Raw genomic sequence first — 13,773 nt, 5'->3', positions numbered from 1 at the left:
ATAAAGATATATATATATATATATATTAATTTGTTTTACGAAATAAAATAATAGGTGTAGGGTTGAGGAACTTATCTAAGATTTTTTAGAGAAGATCTCGTGAGTCGGAGAATATCCTTCTCCCAACTCCGGTATGGAAGATATCATTGATCCTACAAACGACACCTACTGTTAATGCCTAAATTCGCATAACAGGTCAGAATAGAAGAAAGAATTATACCCGACCCACGATGGTGATTCAGGCTTCAATACGGTGCTCATTGTGTTCATCCATAATATAAATAATAAATAAAAGAATAAAGTAAATAAAGGAGACATAGGGATTTATGTGGTTCGACACAATGCATATGTCCACGGGTTGTTTGCGGGCTAAATCCACTATAATTGGTGATTTTACAATCTCTCATGGCATCACATATCGATCAATACAATTGAGGAATTTAGGAAAGATCCTTTGGCATTGTAGTGGAGTTTGGACGTAGGGAACTTCTGTGTAGAGTTCTTGTGGAGAATCTCTCCGTTTTGTGGGGGATCTCCTCATATATATAGAGGTCTATTTCTTTGGAGTAATTGCTTTGTGAATCATTTTTCTTTTTAGGAGTCTGAATCCACTTCTTTTTAGAAGTTTGTATCCACTTGTCCTATCTCTTTTTAATTTTATCTTTTATCTTGATTTTTAACTTTATCTCGAGGTTAAATTATAGGATAATGATTTGACTTCTACACTTCCCCTCCTCACCTCCATTATCATTATAGTAGTGAGCTAAGAGTGACTATAAGAGCTCATACAAAAAATAAATAAATAAATAAGAAGAAGAAGAAGAAGAAGAAGGAGGCAGACTTTTTTGCTCCAAAAGTATGAACGTAAGCCTTAATATTGAATCACGTAAATCCCACTTTCTATTTATATAATTCATATTTTTATACTATATTTACTGTTCAAACTAAGAATGAGCATTAGGCTTTTGGATAGAGATAATTTCATTTTATCTCATTTCATTTCATCATTATAATTTTTAAATTTTCACTTAAAATATAATAAATAATTCTTTTTTTTAAATTCTAAAATAATAATAATATTAAAAAATAATATGCTAACAATATTTTATTCAACTCATCTAAAATTATATCTCATCTTACTATCCAAATAAACCCTTAATCTATACATATATATATAAATATATATATATATTTTTTGAGTAGGAGAGGAGAGTGGAGTTTTGAACTCTAAACCTCTCTTTTAGAGACTGAGAGTTATGTCAATTAAATTACATGCCTCTTGCCTCTTAATGTAAATATTACCATCGTAGATCATTAGCATTGGTAAGAAAAATGCATCGATACAAAATAATAATAATAAAAAAAAGAATTTAATCATGACATTAATGTTTGAACTTCTTCAGCTTTATTCTAAGTGGATTAATGGACCACATGGAGTTAACCTTACGACATGAGTCTGACGTAATTGTTTCGGGCTGGGGGCAGTAGGACCGGGTTCTGAATTAACAAATACCGGCTTAGTAAAGGGATAAAGACACCCTGGTTCTTGCCTAATTAATCAGAGTAATTATCAATCTTTTTTATTTTTATTTTTATTTTTATAAGCTAGCCGCCACTAATCATCAATCATTCTTTTAACCTATACAAAAGAAATTCCCACGTGATCAATATAGACATATGCCACATGCCATTAACATCTATTTCTACTTTCTCAAGTGCAGACCCCTTTACTTTAGCACCATTATTGTCACGTCTCCCTTCGCTTTCTCATCCCACCACGTGATTTTAATCACAATTAGCAGATATTTAGAATTGGTTTAGATTTAGAGATAAGATGAGATAATTTTAGATGAAATTTAAAAATAATATTATTAAAATATTATTTTTTAATATTATTATTATTTTAAAATTTAAAAAAATTAAATTATTTATTATATTTTTAATAAAAATTTAAAAAAATTATAATAATAAGATAAAATAAAATGAAACACTCTCTAAATTCAAACCAACCCAAACCCTTGATGTATTATTTATTCAGAAATAAGTAAGAATGATATTTACTATACAATACTAAAAAGCCGTAACAAAAAAACTTCAACAAACGGTCAAGATCGAACGAGGGGCATCCTGCACGCTTTTTAATTATTTGCCCATATGAAGGGCATTTCAGTACACTCACGCCTATATAAGCAGCGCCTGTCCCAGTGCCAATAGAACACACCAAATCAATACCAAACCAGAATTCGCAGCAGCTGCTCCAATAATCTCTGCTCTTCGCCGACGTTTTTATCTCCGAAAAGATTCAGGGAGAGAGAAGAATATCAAATCAGATGGCAGCAGGTGCTAGGAGTGGTATGATCAACGGTGGGAGCTTCTCTGGGAGGCTTTCTGGCCGTCCGATTCCAAAGAGGGGTCAGGTGAAGCTGGGCATAGTGGTGGGATTGGCTCACTCTGTTGCTTCCATCTTCTCTCTCCGTAGAAGATGTGCTGCTTCTCAATTCTCTCACTAGAAACCCAGAACCCAATTTTGATGTGGATTAGAGAAACCCAGAGAGAGAGAGAGTGAGTTTTGTAAAAAAGAAGTTTGCATATAATGTCATATTTCTTTGTTTTTCTGTTCAATATTCATGTGTTCGATCATCTTTTTCCTTTACCAGCTGAGCCACTTGGACTTGGTGAATCAGTCTTTCTCTTTCTCGTCTGCAATGGTCTTGACTTATTAAGTTGTGGGATCTGAAGAAGGTGAAATCAATGCAAAAACCAAATCTCCAATTAACTTGTAAATATCAAACATATGTTCATTTGTAGCTTTGCCAAAGGGGCGCAAATGGAAGAGGCGCAAATGGGCAGTCCCACTCCAAAACACTTCCCAAAAAGAGATCTACGCACAAAGTTGACAAAAGCTACTCTACACGCCCATATGGCAGCCACACTTATTCAAAGTGAAATTATTTACATCATATTATCGCAGCACACCTCATGTGCTGAGTTAAAAAAAAAAAAACAAAAAAAAAAAAAAAAAAACATCATGTGAGGTGTGCGGACAGAGTCGCACTCTTATTCAAATTTCATGACAAGGGGTCCGCACCTTGCTGCCCTGTCCCCTGTGCCCCGCCTTGAATTTCTTCCGTCCTATCCTCGCTTATATATATATATATATATATATATATATATATACAAACATATACAAACATAAATATATATTTATATTTTATAAATTATGTATATATAAATATATATTATAATTTATTAGACTTGTTCACAAAATATACACTAACAAATTTAAAAACTATATAATTTTTAAATTATAGTTATATTTACAAAATTTAAATTTGTAATTTGGGTTTAAAAATATATTTTTAATCATTTTTTGCCTATGAATAATTTTTAAATCTAGTAAAATGTAGTCTATTTTTTAAGTAGACATGATACGGGATGGATTGGGGTGATGGGGTGAATTTATGTCCCCCCTATTTCATATTATCTTCCCGTTTAAAAAATTCAAATGCATGAGTTAGAGGATGGTTTTGTAATATTAAAATTTATTTTTAATGGAGTGTCATAGTTTTATTAGTTGTTTGAAGATGAATTAAAATAAATATAGTGTGTGAAATGATGAATAGCAAAACTCAAATAAATAGGTCATGAACAAATTTGAGCTCCTTCGACAGATAAATTATAAATGAACTAATTTAGTTTGCCTCCATTACTTATTTAAATCGTACACTAGAAAAAAGGTTCTAATATTCTAAATGGTGTATTCTAATTGATAAATATACTTTATAGCTTAATTATTTATGAGCTAAGGTAATTTATTAGGATTACAAGTTTATTCAAATTGAAAGAATGGTAGTGTAGGTATAGTCTTATAGATATTCGAGGATGAGAATATAGGAAGATGTAAGATAGCTCTAAATTAGGCCACTTCAATGTTATATCACTCGTGAGACTTCCAAGTTTCATTGGAAAATAATTTTAGGACGATCCTCTATTCGGTAAAAAAATATGCAACCAAATCAAATTTTATATTTTTACTTTTGTACATTATATTTGTAATGAAGAGTCTTTGTCTCATAGTTTTGAATTTCTTTCCATTCCGGCTAGAATGCTCAAATTTTTCTGTTCTGATGTAGTACTTGATTCAATATATATCCTTATTCTGTTTCGTTCTAAATTTCGGTCTTTTTTTCTATTAATTCTGAACTATATTTAATTTCATATTATTTAGAAATCTTCGATTATTCCATATATATATATATATATACACATACACACACAAACACAAATATATATATATGTGTGTGTATATATATATATGTATATATGATACATACTTACATATACATGTATAGCTAATCTTGAAATAGTATATTTGGAACGCACCATTATTGAAATATTTATTTCTGTATTTAAATCAAAGTGATTAGCTGAAAGAAAACTTAAAACTACTTTGCCTAAACTTTCCACCCCGTAGTTCTTCTACTTTTTAATTAGTGGAATGTTTGCTTAAATAAATGAATAAAGTTAATGAGAATGCAAGCGGGGGCACTGCAAATCATGACAGATTAACACTCACTTTTATAATAGAAAAAAACTATTCATCATTTATATATCATACATGATTTTTTTAACTATTTTTTTCCTTATCGAATGTGTGGTTTATGAATGATAAATAGAAGAATTCATTTAGTTTTACAGAATAAAACAAAATAATAAAAAAATCAAGTGTGGTGTGTGGTATAGAAATGATGGGTAAACGAGATTTTTTTAATGAGAAAAGCTTCAAACTGATTATGGTGAAAATTAAAAGCTTACACCATTCAATGGAAAGAGAACACGTAAGAAATTCATTTTGTTTACCGTGGGTGCAACTGTAGAATATTACCCTATGTTCTGTCTCATTATCCACAATTATCTCTTCGTTCGTTTGTTTCCTTCCTTCCTTTAGGTTTTCCTTTTCCTTTCAGTTTCTCTGTCTCTCTCATCTCCAACCCATCTGGTGAATCTTTGTTCTCTCACCCAGTCGCTCTCTCTCTCTCTCTCTCTCTCTCTCTCTCTCTCTCATCTCGAGAATCTTCGTTCTCCCTCCAACCCATCTGATCTTTGTTCTCCCTCTAGTCCGTCTAGTCTTTGTCTCTCTCTAGCCCATCTAGTCTTCGTCTCTCTCTGGTGTAAGAAATTAATTTTTCTTTCCATCTCCCTAATCTCTTTAAGTGGTTTAATACTCGATTATGGTTAATCTTAAAGTTGTTGGTTTCTAAGAATGGTTAATCTTGTCAAAATTTCATTATGTACTGTAAAATTAATTTTAATTTCAGAATGCACTACATTATTTTATAAAAGTCAAAAGGGCATCGTGCTGAATTTTTACCTAAGCTCACTGCATCAAACCTAACTAGAGGTTCTTGCTCTTGCTAGTTGGTGTATCCTCTACGCAACAGATTCACCAAATAGATTAACCCACCCAACCCTTAAATCAACTACTTACAGAAATACACATAACCCTAAAATACGCCAGACCTTGGAGTTAATGGTAGGTGAGAGTACTCACTTCGGCTGAGGGATGAGAGTCCTACTTCAACTTATAGTCCAACTCACTTCAGCTGACAAAGATTGATTGAAGGGTGAGGTTCCTCACTTCGGCGTAAGGAAGGAGAGAGAGAGAGAGAGGTGAAAGAGGATACAAGGGTCAGGGGAGGGGAGAAACACATGAATCGGGAGAGGGGGGAGAAACCCTACAACTAATTCGATTTTTTTCCTACAACCAATTCTATTTTACATTTCTTAAAAGTCATACGTATCAAACTATGATTGGATGGTGTAAAACTCTGTTTTCACCTCTCTTTTTTTAATGGAAATATTGAACTTCATTAACTTAAGAAAAAGTAGAGAATTGCATACACTCTGGACTAACAGCCAAATCAACAGCATTTATGTCTAACTCTAACGATGCCTTAGCAAGATAATGAGCAAATTCATTACCACATCTTTTAACAAACACAACGCTCCTACTAATAAAGTTTAAGTCTGAACTTTGTATCACTGAGAATCATTTCCACTCTATCACACCTCTCCTTTGTTGTTGTAGACCAAGAACAATTTGTCTTGAATCACCTTCCAGAATAATTGATCTCAGCCCCAACTCAGCAGCCAAACCAATAGCATGAAAAGCTCCTTGAGCTTTTACCAATAGAGGATCAAATAAACTAGCCTTGGAAACCTTCTTGGTAGCAAGAATCCTGCCCTCATGATTTTGAGCAACAAGACCAAACCCCGCTCTACCTTTAGACTCACTTAAGGCAACATCCCAATTAATCTTGATGTGGCCAATTGGAGGAGGAGACCAACTTGTACATTCTGCAGTTGACACACTAGAAGTGGCTTTAGAACAAACTTGGACAGCTTTAAACTCTGCAACCAGTTCTTCAGTCTTTCTATCCAAAACAGTAGGATGAACAAAGGAGCCCTAAAAAATGAATTGATTCCTTCTGTGCCATATACTCCTTGCTGTAACTGTAAAAATATCCATAGCTTCCTAATCACAACTGCGATCAGACCCTCAACTAACTCTCTAAAGCTACTTGATCGGATAAAGCTTTTATTGATCACTTTTGGCCCTTGACTCCACACATCCATAGCAAAAACACAGCTCCACAAAGCATGAGTCACTGTTTCTTCTTCCCTCAAGCAAATGGGACACAAGGGTGATTCAACAACCTTTTTCTTGAAGAGGTCTCAATGGGGGGCTTGCATTCTTATGGCATAGTATTGATGAGGTTATGTTGGAATCTTTTTCCCAGCACCATATGTCAATAACTCTAAAGAGAAAAGAGGATAATAAGTCAATGTTGATAACAAGTTTCTATGGACACCTTTTAACTACTCAAAGAGAAGGTAGTTGGCAACTGATGAAAATGTTAAAACCTAGAGATGATAAAGCCAAATCAAAACCTACTAAATTTCTGACTACCTCTACTTTTTCCCTTCCACACTTGGTTTCCATTAAGAAAACTACCATGGGCCACTTAGATTTCACCCATATGTGAAGTTCCCTAACTGAATGAGGGTTCCCAAGCCCTCTACAGTTCATAGGCTGTGCATGAAGCCAAGGACCATACTAATGAGACTCCACCCCATCCCCTTATTGCTCAAACCTTTGTTTGGTACAACCTCCCCTTATGAAACAACACACCACAATGGAAGCAGAAATTCTAGAGCTTTTCATACTTGAAAGATATCCAGTATTGTTGCTCCTCGAATTGCAACCATCTTCCTCTCAACAATGGCTTGTGTAGATCAACAGCAACTCTAACTCGAATGCACCTTCCCCATGCCAATCCATCAGACTCAGCCTCCACTCAAATGACATGACCAATTGAATAATCAAACTGCTCCCCCACCTCTTCTGTCATAGCTGCCAAAGGCAGGTTGTGAAGTTGAACCCAAAAAGATTCAAAATCAAAATGTAGCCCAACTATAGAAACAATTTCATCTATATCTAAGAGAGTCAATAAGTTTCTATAAAAAAACCATGGACAGACACTTAGTATTTTTTCTATTTTATGGGAACTTCTTGTTAATTGGTATATATGGGAGATGTGAATCAGTAAATGGAGTGGATGATGAGAGATTGATAGGTAATGATAAGTAGGTCTCTGATTTTGTCCCCCGAGTTTGTTTTGATTGCTTGTGTGTTTTAATTGTAATTTTAAATTTTCTTAATTATTAAAAAAGTGATAACTAGTGAAAATGAAAATGTATATTTTTAAAATGTTTAAAATACGTTTAAAAATTATTTCCAAGAAAAAAAAAAATGAAAATGCACTAGATACACACCCCCGCTTACATGGTAGGTGGCCCCTAGCATTCTCCATGGCATAAATATAAAATATATATAATAATTCCGTCCTACCACTTTAAACAAGTGGTCTCTAGACAACTTGTTATTGAAGAAGAAGGATTAAGCTCATGTGATTATTTTAAAAAATACACAAATTCATAAGGTGTCATCGATTGCAAGCTTACCAAATATTTTTTCGCATATTGCAAGTCTCTCAAAATCTCTTTTGCGACTATCATGACAAAGGGAAAACAGAGATAATAATAGAGCACTTGTGATTTGGGTATACAGCTCAAACAAAAAATTAACCTGGACACTAACAAAATTATGCAGTACAATGGCCAACTGATTTTTTTTGTATTATGCAGTATAAAACCAATTGACTACAAGCTGACAGTTTGCAAGTAATTAATGAGAAAATGCAGTTTGATGAAGTTGGTGGTTATCGATCAGAAGGACAGGGTAAGTATTATTTGACGATCTCGAATGCAATAGGGGCATCTGAATATGCACAAATGAGAATGCGTAGATTCCAAATGGAGAGGGATTTATGGGAAGGATAGTTACCATTGGAAGGTGTAGTTTCCGTTTATGGAGGGATTTTTGTAAGAGTTTTTTTAACATGGTAGAAAATTTACATTTTTTACATTGAATACTATTATTGTAGTAATTATTTTTATTTTTCAATTTTATGCATGATGTAATAACTAAGGCTCAATTAATCTTATTTATCGAGTTGTAAACTTATCTTTCACCTATAAGATTTCTTATTTGATTGATATTAAAGAGGAATATGCCAATATGGAAACTTGAAGGACACATGAGAGAGTTAGAATGAGAGCTATAAATAAGAGTCATCTAGGGAATATTGTAAGTTTTATTTTCCTTAAAATTTTATGAAAGAACAATTTGAGTTGGTTTGATGGTTTGAAAATTTTATGAAAGGACAAATTGAGTTGGTTTGAACACAATTTAAGTTTATTTTCCCCTATTTATTATTTAAATACTATTGTGACTTCCATAGGTTCACCTCTTAAATAATATTGGGGTGTAACATGGGGCACCTTGAACTTTGTAAGTACACTTGCAATTATGTAGCACGAGATTATTATATTGATTAATAGACTCTAACTTCTCTCACTAACTTAACCATCAGATGTATCTCCCCCCGAAATCACTTGATGTTGTTTCTTTGTTTGTAGGTAATTGTTGGAAGTTTTGCAGGCACTGCTGAGAATTATCTCAACAAGGTTCTTTTCCCCCGCCGCCTTTAAGGCTGGCCTCCAAACGATACAACAAGACATCAAGTTCCTTTAAGCATTGGGAAAGAGTTGAGCCACAGCCATGCTCAGGTAGTCTAAAACATCACGAATCAGGAGACAGAATGGGAGCCTTGGCACCATCAAGAACATGCCGATGTAAAGTCCAACATGTTCGATGGCCTCTTCTGAGTTGATGATGCCCCTAGGTCCCCTATAAGAGTTGGGAAGGATGGGTCTCATCGACTCAGTGATGCCGTATCAGTCTCTCACGGAGTCCAATTCTACCTGGGTAATGGTAGTGTCCAATGACTTCCCTCGAAGGCAATGGGTTGTGAGGAGTAAACTCCGCAGGACCCGTTCAGTGACTGACCTAGACAAGAAGAATGAGGAACATTACGAGAAGGGATTTTGGGAGCCATTTAAGGTAGGGGAAGTGTGAAGTATTCAGAAATAGAAGAGCTCGAAGATGGAGGAAAAAATGAAACGAGTAAATGTGATCAAATGCAAATGAGAGGAGTAAAGAAAGAAGAAGAATGGCGGTTATAGTAAAAGTGGAATCATGTGGGATTCACGTGATAAAGGGCAATTAAGGTCTCGTTTAGATTCAAAAATGAGTTAAGATGAGTTGTGAATAGTAGTAAGATTTGTGAGTTAAAGTTGATGAATAGTAATGAATAGTAGTGAGATAAATTGAGATGAATTGAGATGGGTTGTGAATCTAAACCGGACCTAAATGATTGGAACTACACAAAACATATTGTACAAATCCATAGATAAAGCCTGGAAAGACGCCATGCTCAGTATGGAAACTCAATTAACTTCATCTCACTAAGATCAGAATCTACATAGATAAATCCGACGGAAATACTCTTACCTGATGGACGCTATCAACAACAAAATTTGTGCTCTGGAAGGTAAAATACCATACTTAGCACCCAGAATCGTGCCCTCGAAGGGTTCATGCCATAGTGGAACACCTTAAACCTTATAATAGCCTACCAATTATGCAGATTTAGTCATTATTCATTAAGAGAAGTTAATTCTTTTGTGACTTAACTATCAGAGGTATTCCATTGAATTTCCCGAGATTTTTATTTTAGTTGTGTTGCCCATCGAAGGGTTGTTTAAGTGCGTTGCAAGCACAGCTGGAAATCTCAAAAAATTTATTTATTTTATCAACAAATAAACGCACATATATGCATGCAGTAGTTATTGCCAATACGTACAATATGTTTATAAGATATGTAGGATAGAGTTATAATTAAAACTAACATTAATATTTTAAGTATTTTCAGGGAGAAGAGAAATCATGTTTCTAATACGTTAAATGTTTAAATTCTTAAAACTATCAAATTCAAAGTTTGTTATTTAATACAAATAATATGCTTTTTTTTTTCAAAATTAAACAGCTAATAAAAAAAATTCAAACTTGTTCAATAAATAAATGAATTATTCATAAAAATAAAATATAGTTTCGTGATAAGTTCAGACTTGACTCTTAAGGCTGCATTTGGATGTTGAACTGAGGTCAACTGAGTTGAGTTCTTTATGAATAGTGGTGAGTTGAATAGTGGATGAAGTTATGTGGAATCCATCTAAACTGAATTTAAAGTGTATTTATATGTTAAGATGAGTTTAATATTTTTTATAAGAAATTAAAAAACGTTGTGGATTTTACGTATAAAAATATTTTAAGTTGAAAAAAATTGTCAGTCTTATATATAAGAGATTTTGAGTTAAAATTAATTTAATAATTTAAAAATTAGATATTTAGATATTAAATTTAATTTAAAATTAAATTAAAATCAACTGAGCTCAGTTTGATTTGATTCAACTTTTCAAATAAAATCTGAAGAAAAGGGACTAGAACCATCTAATATTAAAGAAGTGTCTGATCATAATCAAAGTAAGTAGTTATATATCTCGAAGTCATTCGACATGATGAACCATTCAACCAACATTTCACAATCTGACAAACAGCCACTCTAATATTATAATCTGAATAGTTGGATTCGAATCTATTCCTTTTCAAACACAATCTCTAATTATATGATGAGACAACAACATCGGCAGTACATTGTATCAACATGCGTTTCTGCAACAACCACGTTGAAACTCATGATACGATGAATGAATGTCATTGTCATTTGTTTTTTATTTATTTATTTTTTCTCTTTCTGATGCCATGCTTTGCTCTCGAAGTACTATTAATTAATTGTTACTGTCCTCCATTAGCAGAACATGCATGGTGGTAATGAGATTTAAAGTTTATTTATACTAAATATTTTGTCTTAAATAGATTATACAAAACTAATCATATAAATTAACATAATTTGATATAATTCATCACATTATAAAATTATTTTTATTATAAATTACATCTGATAAATCATATAAAAAATTACGTCAATTTATAAAATTATTTTTATAAAATTTATTTATAACTGTAGTACTTCTATACTCTAAAAAAGTCTTCACACTGCTTTTAAAACTAATCAACTACTTTAAACTGGTGTTGTTCCTCCAAACATCATGGCCTAAAGTTTATACCCTAAAATAATTTAGTAGTAATACAAATTTATTCAAAATTCAAAGAATGATTGTTTAAAGTGGCAATCTAGAAGTGATATGGTATGCAAGTGGGGTGCCAATTCGACCTAATCCGATTTGGGTAATTTGGACCAAGTCTAGTAAGAGGAAATCTCCACTAATCCACCGTACATTTTCATAATTTCATCGGCGAGTTATCGACACGCATCGTTGTCAATGTGCAATTGCCATGAGCCACCTTTGTATGTTGCATTCTCAACTTCCTTCGATTAGATCTTGGAATACTAGTTATTTTTCCTTGTCATCGGCTTGTTTTTTAGCACTAGATCTTATTTTGTCCATTTTCCAACATTTTCCCCTTTAGGCTGGAAGAAAAAATTGTTAGTAAAGAGGATAAAAATAGCAGGCCCAGATATATACCAAGTCTAGCCCATCAAAAGATCATCATTAAGATGCAAGTGAGAAAATAAAGGAATGGGACAAGTCGAAAAGGAAAAGTAGGGTGTCAGAAAAAAAGAGAGAACTGACCGGAAAAATGAGAAATGGGAGGAAAATAAGTTAGACATGTAAAGAAAGAAGTGACATAAAGTTAAATTTTTGACTAGTTACTCAGGAAACCTCAATAAAAAGGGATCTGGTCAGATCAAGAATTGGATTATCGTCAACCTCATGCCAAGAGCTTCATTGATATTATCTTCTTTAGAAAAAGAGGTTTCTGACCTCCATTGTACAAGGAGAAACGAGAGACTATGAGAGGCTGTAAAATACTTCTATCATAGTGGATTTTCCCTTCAAAGGACCTGTGGACATAGGTCCTGTGTCGAATCACGTAAATTTGTGTGACTCTATCTCTACTTACATTTCCAATATTATTTTTTTATTTACTGTTATGGATGTATGTACGAGCACCGTATCAATGCCCCGAACTACCACCATGGGCTTCATATTGCTTCATTGAGACTTGGACCGTGCCCGTGGGTCAGGAATGACTATTTCTCCCATTCCGACCTCTTGTGTAATTTTTGACATTAACATTTAGTCGGCCACCTTCAACTCACAATCAATTGTCAGGCGTCTTTCTATTGGTTTGGCCAACCATTCAACCTCAAGTGTGGTTGACATGTCGCTTAAACTAATAAATTATTTTATTCTCAATTTGGTATATAGAACTCACTATCTAAATCACTTAAATAGTAAAATTTAGTTTATAAAATTCAATCTTTAAAATTTATCTTTTAAATCAAATCATGTCACATTAGTAGTATGTTGTATAGATACCTTAGAATAACAGTACTATAAAAGTAATGAAATTATAAAGGAATTATAAAATGCTAGCTTCCTAAAGAACTTTTTATAAATAAAAAGAAAATTGACGGGAGTAAATTTAATTCATTACATCTTTTTATATTAAACGAAATTTTATAATATGATGTGTTGTAACAAATCACATTGATGTATGAAATTATTTTTTGTAAGATCTTGACAAAATATTTCTCTTAGAAAAGCATGCATCCAAATCAAAAATTTTATTTTCATTTTATATTTTTAGTTTTATACATAAAGTCCCGTTTGGATGTTGAGCTGAATTGAATTTTTTATGAATAATAGTGAGTTAAGATTGTGAAGTGAGTTGAGATTATAAAGTGAGTTTTGTAGGGTCTGCTTAATATGAGTTTAGATATATTTATGAGAAATTGAAAAATGTTATGAGTCTCGCATGTAAAAAAATATTGAGTTGAAAAAAATTGTTAGCCTTACTTGTAAAAAGATTTTAAGTTGAGATGAATTTAATAATTTAAAAATTAAATATTTATACGTTAAATTTAATTTAAAATTAGATTGAATTAAATTAAATCCAATTTGATACGGGAGCTAAATTTGATAAGAGCGAGTCTTTGTCTAGACTATCCAACCCGTATTTCTACTTTCAAACGAGTGGGGTATGCTTGCTTAAGTAGATGAGTGCTAAAGGGAATGCAAGCGGGCACCGTGGGGCCCTGCAAAATTGCAGATCATGACACATTGACACTAACCTTTTGTATTATTTTACTAGTCTCCCTGAAAAGCAAAGACTAGTGGGAACGCAATTAGCACGTGTTCATTTGGGATTATAATTTATCT

General features: G+C 32.9%; 1 long non-coding RNA gene across 1 annotated transcript; it reads left to right on the top strand.

The window, feature by feature from the left end:
• Positions 1 to 2,133: 2,133 nt before the first annotated feature.
• On the top strand, positions 2,134 to 13,335 carry LOC121264101. Its single transcript, XR_005940453.1, has 3 exons — positions 2,134 to 2,566; positions 5,654 to 5,670; positions 13,297 to 13,335. It is a non-coding gene; the product is annotated as an uncharacterized LOC121264101 (long non-coding RNA).
• The last annotated feature ends 438 nt before the right edge of the window (positions 13,336 to 13,773 follow it).

Source organism: Juglans microcarpa x Juglans regia, chromosome 5D (genome assembly GCF_004785595.1).
Source record: "Juglans microcarpa x Juglans regia isolate MS1-56 chromosome 5D, Jm3101_v1.0, whole genome shotgun sequence".
Lineage (NCBI taxonomy): Eukaryota > Viridiplantae > Streptophyta > Magnoliopsida > Fagales > Juglandaceae > Juglans > Juglans microcarpa x Juglans regia.
The sequence above is the reverse complement of the archived record's forward strand: the minus strand, read 5'-3'. Positions and strand labels throughout refer to the sequence as shown.